This window comes from Protopterus annectens, chromosome 1.part1 (assembly GCF_019279795.1).
Source record: "Protopterus annectens isolate FY-2018-M chromosome 1.part1, PAN1.0, whole genome shotgun sequence".
Classification (NCBI taxonomy): Eukaryota; Metazoa; Chordata; order Ceratodontiformes; family Protopteridae; genus Protopterus; species Protopterus annectens.
In genome coordinates, this window is record NC_056726.1 from 1,181,886,453 (window position 1) to 1,181,911,093 (window position 24,641).

Sequence of the window (24,641 nt, forward strand, 5' to 3'; positions counted from 1 at the left end):
TCCACCAGGCAGGTTTGCTCTTCCATAAGGAGCTTGTTTTGCTCCTATTGGGTATAGCCAGGTGAATGCAGTTATACAGATGATTGTATAAAGCATTGATGTAGAGCTCGGCATAGCTGCCAGTTCCATCTGAAGGGGGAGGTGTAGTAAAACTATTTATACCATCCCATACAAGGTTATAATCTGTGTTGGTGAAGTTTTTTTAGTTTATCTGCTGCAAGGATGGGGTGTCAGGTGTGATACTTACTTTGAAAGAGACAGACCTCTAGATTTCACCAAGCAGGACCTCACAGTGGGGGTGCTACAGTGGCCCTCCATATTGTTAAGCACCTGATCTAGTATGTTGACTCCCCTTGTGGGGGTGTCAACCAGATGGTCAAGGGCATTAGAGTTAATGAAGTTGAGTAACCTTTGGGCAAGTGAGTTTGGCCATGAGTAATCTGCCCAGTTAAAGTCACCCTCAACCATGGTGTTCGGATGTATCTTGATAGACTTAAGTAGATTCAGATAAGCAGAGTTAGTGTCCTGATTCATGGAGGGGCTCCTGTAGCTGGCAATGACTTTAATAGATTCCCTACAAACTGTCAATAGCACTTGAAGTGTATCCAGAAAATCATACTCAGTCTGGATGTATATGTATCCTTAATGAATATTTATACACTGCCTCCAGTAGTTTGCACACCTTCAATTTGAGGTCTTAATGTGTGGATGAAGGTATAGCCCGGTATGGCTGTGGTGCTCTCCACAGCCTTGAACTAGGTCTCTGTGACTGCACAAATGTCTGCATCTAACAAGGTTAGGACAGCTTCCAGTGAATGCAGTTTTGTGTTGACACTCTTAGTGTTTAGTAGCATAACCTTGATATTGTTTGTACATGGGGTTTTACATTGGAAATGTTGTCCTTGAGACACAACCTAAAAAGGGCTCTATGGGAATGTCATGATCCTTGGCCAGTAGCCGAATTCCCAGGGGTGACAGATGAAGACCATCTCTGGCAAAGCATTGAAATGTTGAGGTCTGTTAAGCATGTCATTACAGGCTGACAGATAGTGAATCCCCTTAGCATGACACCAGATGCTAAGCCAAATTATTGAAGTCAATCATTTTCTGTTTGTATTGAGGGATCATCCTAAGTGAAGGCAAAATGTAGCTGAAGGCCAAGGGCACACCTGTCTGAGACACATAGTGTGAGAGCTCAAGTCATGTCTCTGCATACAGTCCAGTGAGGTATGCCTCAATTCATAGATACCAGCAAGAACTATGACAGAGTCATAACAGTACTTGATATTGACAGACTTGAGTGCATGTGTGATATGGCATATCCTGGCATCTCACAGACAGCTGACCATGACCTTTCCCTTATCTAGCCTGGTGAGAGGGACATCAATGTGTCTCATTATGTAATCACCTATGACTAATATGTTTGATTTTGTGTTTTGCCTTAAGGGTTTGACCGATGAGACAGTGGTGTATAAGCTATTATGTGTACTGTGTTCTGCAGAGGTAGTATTATGTATAGTGTGCTTTTGTTTGTGTTTATTAGGTGTCTGGTAAGGACCTCCACATATGTGGTTATGTGCGATGTGGGTTTGGGTGGAGTAGGAGAAGAGGTGTGCATTTTGGCAACCCGCTCATTATCATATGTACTAGTTATTGATAATGCCAATAGGAATAGATTATTGCTTGTGTATACATCACAACAAGCTATTGTTAGGCCGTGGTCTGACAGATGCTTAAATGTAACATGTTAATACCTTTACAGTGTCAGTCTAAGGTAAAACAATACCTGAAGGTGTGTGATAACATGGTAGACTGAGTGCGCTGTTTTGCCAGGCATGCACCATAATCATGTAACTAGGCAGCATCACAATAGCATACTTACAAATGTGACAATGTACAACTCCAGCAAAGTAAGGGTCATGCTGCTACACCCTTGGAGTTTGCAGCCTAAACCACACTATCTGCAGGCACTGTTTGCAGTGGATGTCTGTGCATGCACAGAAAACTTGCTCAACTTTGCAGTAAGTACTTTGCTCTTGCAAGTCTACAATGTCTGTCAAACAACCAGACAGCAAATGGATGTTGTGTGAAATGATGTGGAAACACAGTTTTGTGTTCCAGGAACATAAATGTACAGTATGACATAGCTAGGACATGTGAGAGGGACAGAAACATTGCCCATGATTGTCCAGTTCTCTGCATTAGGCCTCACATCCATGTTACACAGATTACCACCATTATGCTGTTGAAGTCATGCTGCATGTATTTCTGTGAAACTGTTACCAAACATGGATCACTGCCACTGTAGAGCTTTCTAGAGCAACCTTGGACATCTATGTTACCTGTAATTGAACATTATTTTGTGATGCAGCAGCTGTACTGCTAATCACCATCAGTGCAGTACCCTAGTCAAATCCTATCAGCTTCAGAATCCAAGGCATAATACATGCAAAAGTCAAAAGATTGGTCTGGTTGCTAATCAAAGCATATACCTGGAAAAGGCTACACCAAGCCTAGAGAGCCTTGTGTCATCTGGGACAAGTGTGTGGAACAACAAACAGGCTGTGGCCTGCTTTCTTTTCTTGAGCTTGGTGTTAACTTTTTGCTTCTGGTGAGAGAAAAAGAATGTGAGCTTTGTATCCCAGCTGTGGTGAGACCAGAAATAGTAGTAGCCAGGTAGTAGCAACTCAGGTGACTCCCCTCTTTTCAGCATTCTTCACAAGGTAATTGTTTTCAGTAAGCACTGCTTAATTAGTGTCTGACTTCAGAATAACTGCCTAAATACTCCATCCATAACTTTACAGGGTGTACATATTAGTTTCACCTCCAGTGTTTGGCTGTGCTCTGTACAGACTTAGACACCTTGGGTGACATTTTTCTTGGAAAATATGATGGAATTAACTCCAGTACTGAGTTGCACACAGGATAACCAGCATGCAGTGATAAGCACTGTTCCCATAGTTGCAGAACAGATACTCTTGACATTGAGTGATATTCATAATACAAATGCTTAATCAATAAAAAAGGATATGTTGCCATGAATATGAGGTTTTGCACTGTGACATTTAACACTTTGGTGGAGATGGTCATCCTGAGGCAATGTTGACATTGCCTCATGTTTACTGGCAACCACTTCATTCTCAAACAAACTGATATGGTATGTGAGAGAGATGTAGATACACAATGTCACTTTATGCAAAGCTCTCACATAGAAGTACACGTAATGTCAGTAAGGTACTCAGTGGTACACATGCCGCACCCATCACACAAAATTCAAAGCAAGCATGAGCTGAGGCACTGACATGTAACCTTCATAAATCACAAAGACCTTATAGGAAAGTCCATATAACAAATACCCTCAGCAGCCCCATATGCACTCTTTAAAAACAATGCACATATCAACACATAGAACTACATCTCATGGAGGAACAACCTATAAGCCCATAAGGCAAGCCAACACACAATCCAACATTCTATTTATTGGAGGCTTCATTGTGAGACACACTGATGTCCCTCTCCCCAAGCTGAGTAAGGAGAAATGCACGGTCACTTGCTTATCGAGGGCTATGATCTGCCACATTATGTATGCTTTCATGTCATTAGACCACAAGTAATGCAAAGTCAACATGTCAGAGATGCAACTATATTAACAGCCTGAAATACATGCTCTCTCACACACCAGTCAGTACATATGATATAGAGCAGATGGCCACCATGCACACCTCACCTCCCACTTCACCCAAGCCTGCATCATGCATACCTACATATGGGGAGGTCATCACCAGAAACATACATAAACACCAGAGACCTCCCAAACACAAACATAAGCATGCTATACATTATACGTCCACTGCAGATAGCAACACACATGATAGTTCTCACTCCAGGTTCTCACCTATCGAGCAAACAGTAAAACAAACATATTACCCATATGGGGTTCCATTGTGAGACACAGATGTCCTTCTCACCAGGATGGATAAGGAGGAGGTCACGGTCAGCTGTCTGTCAGGTGACATGATCCACCATATCACACATGCACTCACGCATCCCAAAATAGGTACCGTTGTGACTCTGTCATAGTCCATGTTAGTGTGAATGACTTGAGACGTATCTCTCTGGACTATATGTAGAGAGGCATGACTAAACTGTCAGATTATGTGTTTCAGGCAGGTATGTCCCTAGCCTTAATCTGTATTTTACCTTTATCTAGGATAATGCCTCAGTACAAATGAAAAATGACTGACCTCAGTTTCTGGTATGATAGGTTCATAGGTGTTTACTAGGCTAATGACCATGAATTTGTTCACTCCAATGCACTGGACCTGCTGAGTGACACCCCCACAAGGGTTGCAGACATCCTGGATCTGTTTCTCACCAATATGGGGTGCCAGTCTAGCACCCCCACTATGAGATCATCCCTAGTGAGATCTGACCACAAGTTAGACACATGTGAACTGAGTATCACGTGCCCCCCCAACCATCAAATAAAACAAAACACTTCTCCAAATCACATAATTACCTCTTATGGGATGGTATGGATAGCTGTAGTGCATCCCCCCCTCAGATGGAGCTGGCAACTATGGCTAGGTCTACACCAATGTGTTATACAAACACCTGTTTAACTGAATTGACTAGGCCGCACCTGACAGGACACAAACAAGCTCTGCAAGGAAGAGCAACCGGGTGGACAACTGCCATTAACAGGATTTACAATAAGGGGAAGAAATAACTGTGTAAGAGTAGAAACAGTTCCTACTCAGCTTAAACAAGCCTGTAAGAGTTCTTGTGAAGTCCTCACAAGCAAACTATGAATTCAAATTTGTTTCCTCCACAAAGGTGTTAGTTACATCTGTCACCTCAAAGGGCAGGGCTAGATCTGTGCCAAATTGGTAGTTAATTATAGCACATATACTGAGCCTGTGGACATAGCTCACCTGTCAGCTGACAGGTTCTCTGAATACCTCCCCCCCTGTCCCTGCAGCATGTTCCCCATGACATACTTACCACCTGTTTCTCACATCGTATCTCTGAAGAGCAAGTTGTAAATGCCATCTCTAAGGCCAAACACACAACATCTATGGAACCTTATTACATCCCAGGCTGAGTCCTACATCACCTCCAACAGGAATTAGCAACACCATTGGGTACTGTTTCAAATGTAGTCTAAACTCTGGGTTTGTCACAGATGAATGGAAGATGGCCAGCATTATTGCCTTACACAAAGGTGATGCTTCCACTGACCCTGGAAAATATAGAGCTACTAGCCTGACTAGCCTTATCTGCAAGGCCATTCAGGGAATCATCATGTACCTTATCAACAAAGATATAGGTACGCTCCAAATAGTTGCCCCTAGTCAGTTTTGATTTATCAAAGGGAAATTATGCCTGTGAAACATTGTGGACTTCTTTGAGACACTCACCAAGGACCTGGACGAAGGGAAATCTGTGCATACAGCCTACCTAGATGTAGCCAAGGCATTTGACACTATCCCCCACTTGGGCATCATTGACAACATCACCCAGTTAGGTATCAATCTTTATACTGTTAGATGGGTCACTAACTGGCTCACTGATAGAACCCATAGAGTGGCAATAGTGGAATCCACCCCTAACAGCAGACCTGTAAACAGTGTTGTTCCACAGGGATCTATCCTGGCATCTCTACTGTTTGAAATGTTGTTCTCCAAAGTACAAGCTAAAATGAAAGGTCTGTGGCTGACAAAGTTTGCTAATGACTGCAAACTGGAGTTGTCATAGAAGCTCCAGGTGAAGACAACATCCTACAAGAGGGTTTTACACACACAAATGACTGATGCCAAATCCATAGCCTTAACCTTGATGTGACAAAACTGTATTAACATCCCTCAGTAAGTGCAATGTTCCTGCTAACTCACATATCAATAAAACAACCCTCTTTATCCAGTCACTGTTGAGAGACCTTGCCACACAGGTTGACAGTAAATATACCTTTGATCACCAATTTCTCCCCAGTGGTAAAAAGGGCATTCTATATTGCTCATCTCATAAGTAAGGCCATTGCGCCCAGAACAGTAAAAGTAGTTATAACCTCTATGTACTCTCCCCTCATCAGGCCAATGATGGAATTGAATGTCTCTTTTGGTATGCACCTTTGCAAGCACCTGCAGCAATTGGAGAGAACACAAAGGTTCCTCACAAGGATAATTCAAGGTTTTCATCATCTGTCCTATGTGGATTATCTGAAATTACTGTCCGTGTATTCTGTTTCATGCAGACTACTCAGACGAGATCTATGCCTTGCACATAAGGCAAACTGCAGCCATGCTTCATTGGAAATGCTGCATATCTTCAAATTAAATGGTACACAGGTTATTCATGCTATACACCTTTACCTGGTATGTGACAGTAATACAACATGCTACAGGGTCAGATTTGACTTCCAGAGGTTACCACAACTTTGGAATTCACTCACACTTCATGTAAAACAGAGCACCACATCAGTCATCTTCAAACGCAATCTGGTCAATTGGCTGTGTAACTGTACGTTCACCCTGGGGGTTCCACCTCTTCCCCTCTTGGACAGGGGCAATTTTTGCTGATCATGGAAATAAGGGTTGAACGTGACTAGGCTTGTAAGGGCCCTAGGGCCATTAGCCTACCAAGTAACAATGGTCCCATAATATGACCCAATCATAGTCCATGTGGAATACATGACCTGTGACATACCTTCCTAGTCTATACTTACAGATACTATTTGAGATCTCAGAAGACATCCATGCAGTCACTGACACATGGCTTAAAGCCAGAGAAAGCACAACAACAGTGAAAGTTTATTTTGCCTTCCACATAGTTAGGCCAGCTACTTCACAGGCAGGGACTAAAGGTGGAGGTATCTCTATGTGCATTAGAACTAAAGATACCTCAAGGCTGGTCAAACAGGACAATGCACTTGATCTGAGCCTGGTTCAAATCACAAAGGAAAAATCCAATACTACATGCGTGCAGGCTGTAGGCCTTCATGTATGGATTGGGGAAACCCATATCATTTATTTAAACTTATTGGAAACACTAGCCATTCCACACAATACCATATGTATGATTGACTTGCAGTATTCCAATATTAACTGGAATCTCATATGATACCGAACATACAGGCACAGAGATTCCTGTATTTTGTAAAAAATAACTCCCTGGACCAGATTGCCAGTACACCAACCAGGGGAGCAACCATGCTGGGTGTAGGCCTAGGCAATATGGCAGAGCCATTCACACCCTGTACTGTAATGTCTTCCCTGGTAATGTCCAAACACAAATGGTCTCCACTGAAGTAGAAATAAAACATGGATCCCCATTTACACATAGAATATTAAGGAACTACTGTAGGGCTGACCTCCAGCTATCCAGTGATACAATGTCCAAATCTCAAGCCTCCATAAACACTGAGAGCACTGTGGGCTATGCAGACTTGCCCACTGAAACCCTGCACATATTGAGCATATTACTGGTGACACAGAGGCAGCTGTAGCCACCAGGGAGAAGTACAGACCTAACTCAAAATCAAGCCACCCTGATTAGATCACAGAGTTGATAGGCTGTATAGCAGAAGGAAGAAACACATGGCAAAACATAGAGATACAGCACATATCAGGATAAAAATGCCCTTAATGTAAACAAATAAATCAGAGGACAAATGAAGTCTACCACAGCCGGATTTGATGCACATTTGGGCTCTTAGGCCAAGGACAACCATAAAGCATACTTTAGCTATGTCCGCAACTGCGGAGGCAAGATACAATTGTGTACATATCTCATTGTAATTGGAACCACTTATAATGAGGCAGATGATATATCAAACCTCTTGGCTCTTAAATTGGGCTCGAACATTACCCCTCTCTCCCCCCGAACCTTCCCTCACAAAGTACCATCAAATACAATTACCCCTGCTGTCACTTGGGATCAGGGTCTAAATGCTCTCTCTCTCTCTCAATGTCCAAATACACTGCATCAATGGGCCCAGAGAATATTCCAGCATGCCTTCTATATAGCATGAAACATGACCTTTCAGAGCATCTGCAATTTGTAATTCACTGTAGCCACCAAACAGGCATTGTGCTTCATGAATGGAGAATAGTAACAGTCATCCCTCTGCATAAAGGCGGGCCATCTACAGACCCTGGAGACTATGACCCAGAAGTCTCAGTAGTCTGATGTGTAAATCCATTAACAAAATTATCCTGGAAATGATCAAGAGATGTAGTGCACCTACAGACACTGGACCAAACCCTGTTTGGTTTTATCAAGGCCAGATCATGCCTACCCTACTCGGTGGACCTATCTGAGAAGGTAACCAAAGCAACGGATGAGGGAAAATGATTAAATCCACCTATTATGGCCTGAAAAGCCAGTTGGCACTATAACCCCATCAGGCATTGTTGAAAAACTCAAGAGATTAGGTACAAACCAGTATGCCAGCCGGTAGACGGCCAAGTGGCTGACAGACAGGATCCAGGAAGTTACATTTGGGGAGACCATCTCTACAATGTGGCCAGTCACCAGTGGACTCTCTCACAAATCATTCCTCAGACTGCTCCTTTTAGGCATTTACTTCTCCACAGTCACAGACACTGTCAGTGGTCTCTGGCTAACTACATTTGCTGATGATTGCAAATTATGAGCTGACATTGCATCCCACACTGACACAAATGTTATCCAGGAAGGGCTGACACAGACATGCAGCTGTTGTCAGAACCATGAACTAACAGTAAATGCCAACAAATGCACAATACTATCCTTAATGAAGTCACTCATCCCTGGTAACTATTGCATTGATAGCACACCTCCACAGTTGACCCAGACATAATGGAGTTATGGACACATAGGTAGTGATCTAGCCTTTGACTGTAATATTGGAGAAATCATTCTATGTTCCACAACCTATAAACAAAGGTATGACATATAAATACAAGGAAGCCACTATTCCACTGTATTCGGCATTCATCAGTCCTATAAATGAGTGCAATGCCACCTTTTTATGTAAATAACCAGCCTATCCAACAACATTAACATCCACAGAGGATCCTCCCTAAACCACTACATGGTGTATGTAACATGTCCTATGCAGGCCGCATCAAGGCCCTATCTGTGTATTCTGTCTCCTATATGCTTTGGAGGGGACGTATATGCCTGCCACACAGGGTGGAGTCAGATCCCACTTTGTACCTCCTGCATATCCACAAAACAACTAGCACCAGAATTACCTGTTTTACAAGCCTACACCTTGTCTGCGGTATAAATAGGGCATGCTGGAGGGACAGGTATGTGACCCAGAGATTACACCCTATATGAAACAATCTCCCCATCCACATGAAGCAGAGTTCTGCCCTAATGCAAATCAAGTGCAAGTTTCACAATTGGATAGGGAACAGGACAGTCATATGTAGTTTATGACCAATGTCTCTAATGGACACAGGGAAACTGTGGATTGTTCATCTCCTATGCCCTGGCTTGTGAATTTTTCAGCTCCCAAAATCTTGCTGACTCATATCAAGGATATCAGACTTTGACAGAGTTTAGGGATGCATAGATAGGCTTAAAGAAGCCCTTGTGTTCATTAGCCTATTAAACACATATGAACCTAAGAACCCATGAAGCTATACTGTTTTACCTTTCTGATGATGTTTTTCTTCTGTGCTGACATTCAATCCTGTGGTCTGACTTTGATGGGTTGAATGTAGATGTTTAGCCATAGGTGTGTCCTACACAATCCTGAAAGTGAACCGTAAACATTTCCAAGAAACATCTGTCATTGTGTGACTACGCAGCCATTACAACAGCATCCATCATAATGTACACACATTATTATGGTATACTCATTATAAATGGCAATGTACAATATCTGTAAATGGCTAGTAAAAGTAGCATCTCAAAAGCAACAATGGATGAAACAGATTCATATTAATGTAGGTAGTCACCCTGTACATCAGACACATAGCTTTACTTCCCAGCATCCATGAGAAAGCTGTTAGGGATGTGTCACAGGTATCATCACTTGCACAGGGTTTTGTGTGGGGGTGCAAGAGGCCTAGGCTGACCCAATAGGTTGGCAAGAGTACAAGTGAGTCAAGAAGGGAAGCAAGCAAGATAAACCATGGAAATGTGGCATGTGTATCTGTAGGTGACCTGAATGTGACAGTGGTGTGTGAATGTCTGCATGAAGACAGCCAAGATCAGTGGGGTCTATATTATATCCTCGAGCGCTTAAAAAAGCGAACACTGATTGATTGAATTTAGTTTCGCGAAACTGCAAAATATCGAAGCAGCAGAAACTCGATTTTTTTCCTAGGGAAAGAATTCAGTTGTCCGTTTCTGTTGCTTCGGTATTTTCAGTGTTATGGTGGAAAGTTACCGGTTGGATTCAGGTAAGTGTGCAATTGTGTGGATGTGAGTTTTAGGGTGATTTAGGTGAGTTAGGGTTAGGGCACGGGTTAGGTGTGTGTGCGATTGAGTGGACATGAGGGTTAGGGCGGATTTAAGTGAGTTAGGGTTAGGGAGCGGGTGAGGTGAGTGTGCAATAGTGACGGACCTTAGGGTTAGGGTTTGGGTTAAGGTAAGTGGGTAGTTAGTGTTGTGTGCATAGTTTAGTGTAGGGTTAGGTATCAGATTTTGGGTGTATGTGTGTGGATTTCTGTTTGGTGTGCTTGTGTTGTGTGTATGTGTTTTGGATCAGCGATTTTTTTTCCCTGGGAAAAAAATCGCTGATCTGACAGTTCGAGATTGTAAGCTTTCGCTTAAGTTAGGTCGATCAATCAGTGTTCGCTTTTTTAAGCGTTCGATGATATAATATAGACCCGATCAGTGCTATCCCTACATGTCTGTATGTTGGACAGCTGTGAATGGTACAGCTGATAGTTCATCATTTCCACCTGGGAACATGTAAACTGGCTTTGCCAGGAGTTGCACTGGTACCTCCATGCCCAAGGTCTGATGCTGTGCTAGGTTCATAGGTTCATAGATTAGTACTAGGCTAACTGTCCTTGTGGGCCATTGTAAGCCTAGCCAATTACCCCATGTGAGAATCAAACCCTGCACCTTATGTTTGTAATTTAAACACCTTAACCATTATGCCAACCTCCCACCCTAAATAAACAGCCTTTGCAGGTCTTGAACCAAGGACCCTGTACACTATAGCCACAGTAGTTAACCACTAAACCATCACAGCTACTACCTGAGGGTGGCTGTTGTCTGCTGGGAATGTGTCCTCCATGGGAACACTCAGGACCGCAAGCCCATGACCTGCCACATCTAAGTGTGGATGGTGCACTCCCTTCTGGAGCATTGGCTGTACTGCCACTATGGGAATGTGATTGTGCATTGCCATGTTGACTCTCAGCAGTTGTAATTGCTGACCTACATCCACGAGGCCGACGCTCAACTCCAATCAGATGTTCAATCACAAGCAACATGCATTCCAAGGCAGATAGTGTGCGATCTGTCTCAGACTGGATCAGTCAACCATTCCAGGGTACCAGCAACACAGTGGAGGAGTCACAAATGTCAGACTCTGCTGCATCCATAACCCTGAGCATTCGTCGGGAGTTCCTTTCTGAATGTGCCTGTGCCTCTATGATGGCCTTAATCATACACTGAGTGACACATGATGAGACACCTGCAACAGGTGGTGGAGGGACAGCAGGCCTCCTACGAGCACCCCTATCGATCCACCTGTGTGGAACCTCACCATATGTTTGGCTATGGCCAGTGTCAACAGTCACTTTAGCCACAGTAGTTACACTTCCCTGTTCAATGTCCTCACCTTCCAGTTGTCCAATATCCATGGCCACAGGGGACTGGGGATGTGTAGGCATACTGGCTATGTACGGTGATAATGAGTCAGACAAGAGATGCCAACCTCTTTGTCAGATTCAGCTACTGCAACCCCCAGCTGTGCCTCATTTTGGCCACCATCATCATCAGAGTCTGAAGAGACACCGACATCAGGTTGTGAAGGGGAAAAAGACCAACATCCCTGGTCACCTGTGACAAAAAGGAGAACGCATTACATTAATACCTGCACTACTATGCTCTGCAGTAGAGTGTTGCAATATATGTTAAGCTGAATACACTGCTGTCACTATTACACAGTTGTATAACTACAACCTCAGGTAGTAGGACATGAGGACATTATTTTCTAGCCCAAATCTGTAATTATGTGGAAATAAAAGTTCTTTAAACAAGAATCTCATGATCAAAAGATAAATGATGTACACTGTTATCATTCTGAAAAAGACTGCACAGTTGACAGTTATGGCAATATGTGATGTCCTGACAATACTGTCAAATGGCTCACTGTAGTCACACTTACAAGGCATAGGTATGAGTCTAAATTGTATACATTGAGGGAATATCTGTGCAGTTGGCAATCATCCAGCCAACAGGCCTGGGATGACACTTTACCGAATACATTGAACTAAATCTACATCTCTGAGAAAACAGTTTTGTGCTTGCGAGCAGCAGGAGCACAGTCTCTTCCTATTTCTGACAGTCCTGAAAAAGTTTGAGGGAGAAGTAATGTAAATAGCAATGCATGGTACAGTATAATAGAGGTAATAGATCCAAATATTTCACATTTACAGTAGCTTCTATGTTAACAGGTATGTGAGTCACAATCTGTGCTTCAGCTTAAAACTGCAGCTAACCTCCTCCCTCCATAAAACACTTGACACCCATGTAAAACTATGTACACCCTGACACACTGAATGCTACAGTGTTCCAGTGCTGATCCAACTAAGCATACCCGGATGCTCCTCTTGAATGGAAATGGTGGCACCCACATCCACGATGTACTGAGTGATGGATGCCTGGGAGCTGTCCTGTGTTGCAAGGGTCACCAGGATTTCTTCTGTGGATGAAAGAGGTTGTTCTCCTGCAGGCCCACCTCCAGAGACTATTGATCCCTGGCCATGTCCGCTGCAAGTCTGCATGCCGAGTTGATCATATCTGTGGCACGGTGTTGCACCTGCTCAAATGTGTGATTATGGTGACCCACAACATTAATGTTATGCACCAGCTCACCCCACAAGGCTGCATGCTGTTGTTTATTTGCCCTCCCTTTGGGCAGCAGGACTTGGTAGTGTTGTCACAAGGCCTCAGTAATGAGGTTGTTTTCTGCCACAGTGAAAGGTGCATGATATCCCTGAAATAGAAATAAATGAGAACATATGTTAGGATGACATATGTGGGAGTACAGTATCTAGAGATACAGCAATAGAAGAAGGCTATCAGTATTCCTCACTTAATTACACATCTCATATTCAACAGTGTATTAAACATACAAAGGTTGTAACGCAACTAGGATAGTAGCTCCTGTTTGTGCCATGGCAGATACTCACATATGATCACACACCCAACACAGGAGTCCATTGTAGTGTGTCCTATAGCAGGAAACCTCGCCCATAACATATATATATAAACAACAGTGCCAATCAAGTAGCAGTGTACTCTTACAACTGCTAACAAAGGTAGTATCCAGAAGACCTGTGTACTTAGTTAACATCCAGCATTATATCCTTACTGTACTCTACATCCTCTGTAGATGTAACACAGCTGGAGATCACTGGCATGTAATCAGTACAGTTCTAAGAAAGGATTACTGATGTAATCCCCATTTCCCCTAAATATATTCAAACATATGTATAATGTTGGATACAAAATGGTTGCATACTGATGGAGTACAATGCTCCTCTGTTGCAAGATACAGCAATGCTAGTACTGTGTCAGTGAGTTAACCATATAAACTAACTCTCATACACAATGGTTCCCTTAGCTATGAGTGTACCTTATTAAGATTGTTCTCATTACCAGGTGATTGCATCTGAACCAATCTGTGGTTCAGGAATGCTCCATGTAGACTACACAGCTGATTTGCAGTATAATCAGCCAATCCAATGCAACTACTCAAGAAGATATAAGGCTTCAATGTAGATTCCATCCCCTTTCTCATATGCTGGTGTGGGAATTACTGGAGTAAAGATGCTACATCAGCAGAGATAAAATCTTTGTAGCAGCTACTTGTTACATACAGATGTGTGTGCTACATGCTGCAGCTGCTGTGGGCAATCAGCATAGTCAGAGAGGCTGCAGAATGTGCAGGACAACAACTGTGGGACATGTGGAAGTCTTGTTGTGCAGTCAGAGCCTGATTGAGGGAACCCATCCCACTGGAAATTAAGGTATGTGTTTAAGGTAAGTGTGTTAGCCAAAGGTATCATTAACAGAGTGAAAGGCAGCATGCTTGGTGTGTCATAGAGCAAGGTAGGGGGTAGATTAACCATTATGTCAAGCAGTTAGATAACTGCCAAGTCATGTGTTATGTCATGGTAGTCATCTAGGATGTGTGTGCTGGCAACCCTTGCTTCTAGCATTATCTCCATATAGGTATGTTACTTGTGGTTGTCTGTAATATCACTAGCAAATCATTGTGGGCTGCAGTCTGATACAACTGGGCCTCATTTGACTTACATACTTACAAATCCTCTGGGAATTCATACTAATGCATGACCCATCATTCTATGCACTTTCTAGTGTTGTAATAGTAAAAGTTTAAATGTGGTCTTATCTGTAGGCTTTTGACCTACATTATTTAGAAGCAGACATTCAATCTGTTCTACTTTGGGTGGATAAATGGGTGATGGGACAGTCATACATATCAGAATTTATACTGTTGATGTAGACATTCATGCATTTAAAATGCTAGACCCAGCTGTATTTGAATCCAGGACCATGTGCACCAACAGCTGATGTTTGCAAAGCATTTAACAGATTGAACTACCAAGTCCCTGTTACAGCAGGTGTACTTTTACATGTAGATATACTTGTACACTTCTCTTCAGTTACATACCTCACTTACATCTGTTATGTGTATGGCTTCGTAGTGATGTATTTCTCTACCAGAAACCCAGTTAAATTTCTATTTTTCCATTAATCTTTTATCAGGTATATTTTTACATGATGTAGATATAATCAAACACTTACCTGCTGTTACATACCTCATTTACATCTATTATAATGTGTATGGCTACATAATGATGTATTTCTGTACCAGAGTACCAGTTAAACTTTTAGCAGATTTGTATGATGCAGTATTATGAGCAGTATCGCTTAAACATGCCTAATACTGAGAAAATAACAATTACTATGTTTTGCTTAAAACACCTGTAATCAACTGGCTGTGTGGCTTGGTGGGTTGATGCACTGTTTTTCAGGTGCAATGGTTCTGGCTTGAAATAGGGTGCAAGTGCACTTTTTGGACATGCTTATTATGCTTTCAAATACATATATCAATATGCCGCCATTTAGCATAGCTTAACGATGTCGCCTTTAGTGCAGGATTGTGCATAAATCCTTTAAAGAAATGAAAAATTGGGGAGATAGGACAGTGTTGAAATGGGGTGCAAGCAGAAGTAAAAATAGTGAAAGGCAGGTAGGTAAGTGCAGGACAGGTGTAGACTGTAGCTATCCATTTCTTTAACAGCAACAACTGTGCACTGTAACAGTTTTTTTAGCTGAATTTGGACTGCTGCAGCCAGAGAGAGGGGTGACGACAACATAAGTGCATTGTCAAGCCAATTATACCAAATTGTGTCCAGTGGATATGTGTGCAAAATGGAGAGCTATGCATGGGACATTTTTTTTTTTTTTTATTTTTATTTTTAAGGAGAAAGTGGAAAGTTGGGGAAGGGACATAGGTATGTGTGAGGAAGGCAACTTGGAAAGGTGAGGAAGCTTTTCCAAACAGACAATACATACAAGACAGCAGACAGGGTTGGTGTGAAACACAAGAGGGGGACAAACACCTTGGTTGGTGAAGGTGTTGTGGAATCCCAGCACTGCACTTTCACTGTTCCTGTGGAAGCACTGGTCAATGCCAGCACCAGGATGGACAGCATGCTCTCCATCCGGCGTAGGCAGGCACCAACAGTTTGGTATGCAAGACTATGCACCATACCTGGCAGTTGGTCTTTGCTGAAAAAAGCACCCCCTTCACCTCCACTCACAGAGGGGATACCTCTCCCTGCCTGTAGAGTGGAACTACCTGATCGAGCAGGTAGTGCAGAGGCAGCACAGCGGGCACCACCAGGCTGCGGCCCAGATGGGTGCCAGTATCTTGGACAGGGGTGCCAAGGTAGGAGGATCACCAGGAACTGACCTACTTTGTCTCCCTATGGTAAATAAAATATAAACATAAGGAAAAATAAACATAACCAAAACAAATGTAAGTAATAACATAAGAAAAAACAATAATGAGTCATGGAAACAAACTAAAAATAATATAATAAGGAACACAAACATAAATAATGTAAATTAAAGTTTAACAGCAATGCAATATTAAATTATATATAAGGCCAACATAAGAGATGATTACAAATAATATGATGATATCAAATGATAATAAATATAATTAATAAATAAATGAAGAGAAGGGGTGGTGTGAGAGAAAAAAGAAGAGCATTACAACAGCAGGGAACATTTTTACATAATGTGCTCATACAATAGTAGCAAGGTGTTCTGATAACAGATTTGCCATTAAATTGCATTTCAAGTAATGTCATATATATCTGCAAATCAAAGGACCAGACATATGGGTCAATATTCATTACTTTCTGCAACAATTGTAAGAGGTGAGAGGTATGTTTGTCTACACTAATTACACTAGACAGCTGGACATTTCTCAGTTGGCAGGTGTGGAATTAGAACACAGAAGCAGTGACTACAGGAATACTGAACATTTTATTTTAAAAAGTAAATTATCAGACCACCATCTCCTTTAAACTTTTATTGATTCATGTTCTGTCAAATTGTGCATTTACACACATACATGGCTGTGTAGGAGTTGCATTACCTTACACATTTACCCTAGTCATTTATTACCTGCAACCTCCAGCATACATCAGAAAAAATGAGCAGAACACAAGTTTGACCCTTACTCTGGGTATTGCACTGCATTTATTTAGAATATATGTAAAATAAGGGGAAACCTTGGTCACAAAACACCAATAAACTCCAAAGACCAAGGAACGCTGACCACATCAGTAGTGCAGGAAAACAAACAGTCACAATAACGTAGTAAAACAAAGACTCAATTCTCCTTTAACACCACCATTTATTGTACATTTTTGTTGTATGCTGCAGGTGTGGAATTAGAACACACAAGCACTGACTACAGGAATACTGTACACTTTATCGGAAAAATTAATTATCAGAGCAACATCTCCTTTTACACTTTATTGGTTAATGTTGCTTCATATCTTGATCTGCTCACATACATAGCTGTGTAGGGGTTTCATTACCCTACACATTTACCATATACATTTATTAACTGCACCCTACAGCATATATTAGACAAAATGAGCAGAACACAAGTTTGTCCCTTAATATCAGTATTGCACTGCATTTATTTATGGCATATGTTCACACATTATTTAGTAGTTCACATTTATCAGTTATATGATGTTGGATTAGAACTCACAAGCAGTTACTACAGGAATACTGAACACTTTAGCTGAAAAAATAATCTCCTTTTACACTTTATTGGTTAATGTTGCTTTAAATCTGGTATTTCCACACATGGATAGCTGTCAAGGACTTCTGTTAACTTACCCATATACCTTGTTCTTTTATTCTATGCAATCTGCAGCATATTTCAGAGAAGGAACAGACCAGAACAATGACACTTAATCTGAGTAGACAACAACATTAACTGATGGCTGGAAGCTATGCTACACAGTACTGCATGCTTACTTGCTTTAGTTTGCTTTACCATTTCAGATATGCATTCACACATTAATAAAGAAGTATGATGTCCCTGGTATTTCATAACTGACTGTTAATACTACAAAATCTGTATTTACTTTATTGTATTATTAAGTTATGCATTAAGTTATTACTTTAATGATTTTCTTACATACCACACTGTTGCCTCATCCTGGCTGAATACCTTGCATGGAAATGTATATTGTGAGCCCTCTCTTCTGCAGCAGTTAAACGAGCAGCAAACCATTATGCATACTAGTTTTGCACATATTCAACTTGCCATTTATAAATTACTGGAAATCATACATATCTGTGGGGTGTGCCCATCCCTAACCTCTTGGGCCCAGGTGTCCATGGTTCCCCTCTTCCTATGATACGGGTCATCACAGTGGTGACTACACTGCTCACCAGTGTGGGGGATACCAGTTGCACTGGTTAGGTCCATGGCCAAACTATCCCTGGCCTCTGACTTGCACTCTGAGCCTTGGTAGTTACCCTGCAAAAGCCGGGGTTCATGGTGTTGTACAAACCCTGAACTTCTGCACACCCCACTTTTGTGCCCTAAAGCGCACTCCCTCACCAAATCCAGCAGCCATACTCGCAGTCAAGGTCAAGCTCCAAGGAATGATGTGAAATTCCCACATATTGGCCTTTAAATAGGCTGCATTCCTGCCCTTACACGTCATACTATAACATTCAAAAATGCACTGTGCCGCTTACCATTGCACAAACTCACACAGACCATGTTTAAGAGAAGCTTAACAATGCGCAAACTAGAAAAGACCATTGACCATGTTTAAGTGCTTAGCATTGAGCATCTTTTCTAACTTTAACAGTTATTTAATTTAAAGTCAACTGATTTTTCAGTCACCTGACACAGTTTCACAGCACTATATATAAAAAGTATTGCTAGTCAGGACTTGAACCTGGGACCTACTACACCGTACATCATGACTCAAGCTATCTAACCAGTGAGATGGTGACGGGAACTTCAGTATCTTCAGATATACTGTGAAAGTGCCTGTAAACGTAGCTCAGCTTCACTGTGCAGGTTTGTACAATACTAAGCAAAGCAGACCTACAACAATTGAATACATCTGGTTTCTATTTTTAGCTGTCTAGTGGATGTCTACTGCTTAGGTGTACCTCACTACACCTAGCTAAGCAATGGGCCACATTGCACAAACAAGCACATGTAAAAAAAATATTAATGGTGAATGCATCCGGTTTCTATTTTTAGATCTCTAGTGAATGTCTAATGCTTAAGTACATCATGTTATGCCTAGCTAAGCAGTGTGCCGCATCATGCAAACAAGCACATAAAAAATTATTAACATCGAATGCATCAAGTTTCTATCTTTAGATGTCTAGCAGATGTCTGATGTATATGTGTGCAAAGCTAAACATAGCTAAGCAAGGTGCCACACTGTCCAAACAAGCACATAAACTTAAAAAAAAAATAAAATAAAAAATCAATTTAATGAAATAAAATGTCTTGTACACCTTTCGGCTAAGGTTGACGGGCTGAAAGTTATGTCGTTGAGCTATCAGTCTTACATGGATTCAATATCCATGTTGCTGTGACCTCCCCTAGGCGTGCACCGTAATTAATATGTATGGAGCACTGTCAAGGGGAAACCATGGAGCCTACATGGACTTGAATCCTGGGGTTTATCTAGTGCTGATAAAGAGATATTAACTGTTCACATAATATTTATTTATATTATTATAATTGTTATTGTTAAGTATCTCAGCAGCCAAGTAACACAGACAGATATGCTCAGCTTCATACGAAACCTCACAGGTGGATAAATAAAATAATACTGGCAATATGTGTATAGCTTGAGTGTTACTGAGCTATTGTAACTTCTTTAGAAAATATGATAAAATTAATATTTACTATATTTATTATGGCTTATTTAATGTGTTTATTATGACTAGTAAAATCCAGTTTAAGACGTAAACATCTAATGAACACTTCAGTTGTGAAGATTTGTTTGTAGTGAACAATTTTCCTATACACATTTCTTCAGTAAACACTATGGATCCAACGATACGGGGCTGGATTTATTAACAGATATACTTAGTGCAGCTATTGTGTAAGCCTTGCAATGTACCATGCATACAATAACACACTACTTTGTATTCATTAAATGGCTCTACACTAATTAATGTTGAGCCACCAAAAAGATAAATAGTAGAATAAGCTAATGAAAGTGCAAGTAGCCAAATTACATGCTATTTAACTAATCTGACATGGTGGAACTACTCTGTAAGACATAAAGAAATAGTGTACACTCAGTGTAGCCATTTGCCCTGAAATCCAAAACTTTTAGGGTTACAGACATGATTACACATAGAAAAAAACATGTTAACATTTGCTGCTGCCATTATAAAGCTGTATATGCAACACCCATTAATTAAAGTTACTCCTGCTACTTCTGTTGCCAGACGTCTGCTAAGAAAAAAGAATGGCTTGACTACTCTGTTTGACTTAGTGTGGACTCCATGACAAGAAAATTGCACAGCAAAACTTGGTAGACAAGGAAACAACCTAGCAAATATGCAACCTCTTCTGTCATCATCTGAGGCCGAGATAAGTTTGGTATCTGTTTGAAAAAAGCAAACTGCTTAGTTCTATATGCAAGTATTTATATGTCCCTAAGATGAGACATCTGTCAGGTGTACAGTAATGTCAATAATGCTACTTGACTGTGATGTCTGCAGTATCCACATATGGACTTTAAACAATAAGATGCATCAAGCATTTTACTTTCCCATACATATGTGGAACTATAACTACATTAAACATGTCTTATTATAGCGATAAAACAGTGAACACAGTGCCAGTCCAGGTTAAGCGCTTTCACGTATCCCCATACGCTTCATCAGAACATTGATAAGTGGTAATGGCACACATTAAATACATAAAAACCCGCCAAATTCCTTCCTAGATTGAATAATTACACAACTGAACTTAAAGTAACAGCTATAATATTATCCCAAATATAACAACCCTGTTGTGTAAGTGTGCAAGTAGATAAATAACATGCTCTTTCTGCATAATAAACCCAGTGCATCGTACAAAAACATAAATCATAAAAATTCTTTAAAAATACTGGTTTTGTTCCATACATTTGGTAAAAATGTTGAGTATTAAAATGAATACCAAGACATGTATAACTCAAATATATAGAAATTTAAAAAATCAACGTTCAACATTTGATAAGAGGTTTGGTTGAAATCATTTCTTTGAGACCAGGGAAACATGCTGCATTCAATTTTAATTGCCATTTGATTTCTCTTTCCCCCACAATTTTCTTAATATCGCCACCCCTGGGATTAAGCTTCACCTTTTCCAGAATGGCAAACTGAAAATTGTGACATGTGTTATTACCAACTAGATGACGAGAGAGGGCATTATTTTCATCCTTCTTCCTAATACAGTACTGATGGTCGTATATTCTATTCTTTAACTGTCTGTCAGTCTTCCCAACATAAAAACAAGAACATGTATTGCACATGGCTAAATATATCAAGTGACTAGACAGACAGTTTCCATTTGCAAACCATACAGTATTCCTGTTAACATTACTTAATGTGCACTTTTCACCTTCAAAAATAAAAGAACATTGTGCACAACATCCACATTTTTTAGTACCCCTATTGGTAACTGACCTTGTAGAAGTCTGTCTATTGGTTTTCAACTCAATAATCTTTTTTATGTTACACCCAGTTTTATGTACAAAGGTGGGCTTGTCATTGATGTATTCCTTAATGCCCTCGTCACTAGAAATAATATTCCAATTGCTCCTAATTATATTCTTCACCTTGTCAACATGTTGTCCATATCTTAAAACACATGATTTGAAATGGTGAAGATTTGTCTCTTCATTAGGGGTATTTTTCGAAATGTTGGAAGTATTACCTTTACCTAGTAAGGGCAAATATTTTCTACCCCATTCTTGCACTACATAACCAGTCACATCCTTAACCAAATAATCTGGATAACCTCTTTTCTTGAATAAATCACCTATGTATTCAATTTCCTGTCTCATCTTGGTCTCAGTAGAAGTCATCCTGGCAGCTCTAATACACTGCCCTGTCAATATATTATGTTTTTGAGAATAAGGATGTGTACTGCTAAAGTCTAAATATCCATTGCTGAAAGTTTCTTTTCTATAAATCTGAGATTGGAAGGTGGAACCATCATTAAAAATAAATACATCCAAATAATTAATACCTGTTTTGTTAAATTGGTACACAAATTTCAAATAAGTGGTAGTGTTATTAATATATTCTATAAAACTATTTAACTGTATTTCATCTCCCTTCCACAAAATGAATAAATCATCTAAATAGTGAACATAACAACCAATCCATTTCATCCAGTCCGAACTGAGAACAAATTCTTCTTCCCAGTCCAATAAGACCAGATTGGCATAGATGGGGGTGCAAGCAGCCCCCATCGCCACCCCCGAGATCTGTCTGTAATATTCACCTTCGTGATAGATGAAATTGTTGTCAAGTACTATTTCAGTAAATTCAGTTATAAGTTGTATTTTGTCCCAACAATAGCCACTGTGTTTAGACAAACAGTTGGTGAATCTCTCGATTCCCTCAGTTTTTGGTATACACGAGAAAAGATCTTTGATGTCCACAGTAACAAAAATCATGTTTGGGCTCCACAGATCTTGAGTGAAGATACCCAAAAATTCCCATGAATCTTTCATAATATGATGGGTTTTGACTGTAATATGCTTGAGCCAACAGTCTACCACCCTACCAAAGGGAAAAGTCTTACTGTGGCTCCCCGAAATTATAGGTCTAAAAGGGGGATCCTCTGTATCCTTATGAACTTTTGGTATTCCGAAAATGGTGGCTAACTGCGGAAAATCAACTTTTAAGAATTTATAAAGATCTTCATCAATTCTTTCATCTATTAAAAACTCTTCAAGATATAAATCAATTCTGTGGTGAGCTATATTTACTTGGTTAAGAGATGATTCCTCATATTGTTTTGAATTGTTAAGGATGTCAAATATTTTAGCTATATAAGTATTCTGATCATATAAAACAATCCCACCTCCCTTATCAGCGGACATTATCCTTATATTGTGATCACAAAGAGTATCAATAATCATTTCCACCTCTCTGCTATAAGTTTCCTGGGTTTTGTCTCCTTTCACTTGGTTAAAAAGTGCATAAACTTCTTTACTAACAACATTTTCAAACAATGTCAATGTGTGGTGCATGGGTGGTGTAAAAGTGCTTCTTTTTTTAAGGGAATTAATGTTCCTAGATTTAGTGGAACTGTCACGGAAAAATACACTCAAATTTAATTTTCTCAAAAATAGCTTAATTTCAACAAGGGTATCAACCAAATCAAAAGGTTTGTTGAGAATATATTTTTCATACCCTTTGAAAACAAAGCAACATGTTCTTTAGTAACAGGAAAGGATGTGTAATTAAACACTCTAAGATCACCTACGACATTAACAACACTATTGGGTAAAATGTCTGCTTCTAAAGAATTAGTTTCTGAACAAACACAGTTGTTAATATCTTCTAATTGTACCGGCGTTTCCTGCTTCCCTGGTTCATACTTGTTTCGTCCCTTCTGTTGTACCCCCTCCCCCCTGTTGATAAAAAATCTTTACCATTAGTAAAGTTGTTGTTATTATTAATTATTATAAAAACCTTCCCTTTCACCGTAGGTATGATTACCATTGTGTTTATTAAAATTGTCCCTAGACCATCTATAAACATTACCATTTTCATATTGTTTCAAGTCTCTGAGAAATTTCCTAGATTTTCTATCAAAACTCTTTTTACCATTTTTTTCAGCATGTTCAAATTGTTTGACAAAAAGTTTGTCCCATTGTGGAAACACCAAGTCATTCGTAATGGAATGACTCATATCTTCTGCCTCTTTCAATAAACCACTAAGCTTGTGGTCATTACAGTTTAAAATAAACTCCATAAATTGCTTCCCAAAGTTGTCAAACAACTGATTGCATGGAAGTTTTTTTAATTTTTCACACGAATCAGGCAACCATCTGGAAGAAGTGTATTTAATTTCGGGTGCGAAACCTAAACACTTACCACCTACTAGGACTTACTCCGTTTTGGAGTTGCCACAGCGTGATTCACACAAAAACACGCAAGGTACTGTGAACAAGTCTATGTTTAATTCCCGTGAAGGGAATAATGTTAATTTTAAAGATAATTTTGACAAATTTTTACACTTGCCGTTTGATTTTGGTTCTGAGGGTAGAGTACAGGACAGGCATGGTCATCAGGGGATGTCCAACTCTACCCTGAAAGACAAGATTTTTACTTTTGGAAACAAGTTGACTAGAATTAAGAATTTGCAAGTAGATAATATGTATTTAAGGAAATGTTTAGAAAGCAATATTGTTCCTATGGGTCTTAGGTTTTTCAAACAACCCATAGGGGTAGATTTGAATGCCGATAACATTAGTAAATGCAATCAGTTGTTTGACAACTTTGGGAAGCAATTTATGGAGTTTATTTTAAACTGTAATGACCACAAGCTTAGTGGTTTATTGAAAGAGGCAGAAGATATGAGTCATTCCATTACGAATGACTTGGTGTTTCCACAATGGGACAAACTTTTTGTCAAACAATTTGAACATGCTGAAAAAAATGGTAAAAAGAGTTTTGATAGAAAATCTAGGAAATTTCTCAGAGACTTGAAACAATATGAAAATGGTAATGTTTATAGATGGTCTAGGGACAATTTTAATAAACACAATGGTAATCATACCTACGGTGAAAGGGAAGGTTTTTATAATAATAATAATAACAACAACTTTACTAATGGTAAAGAT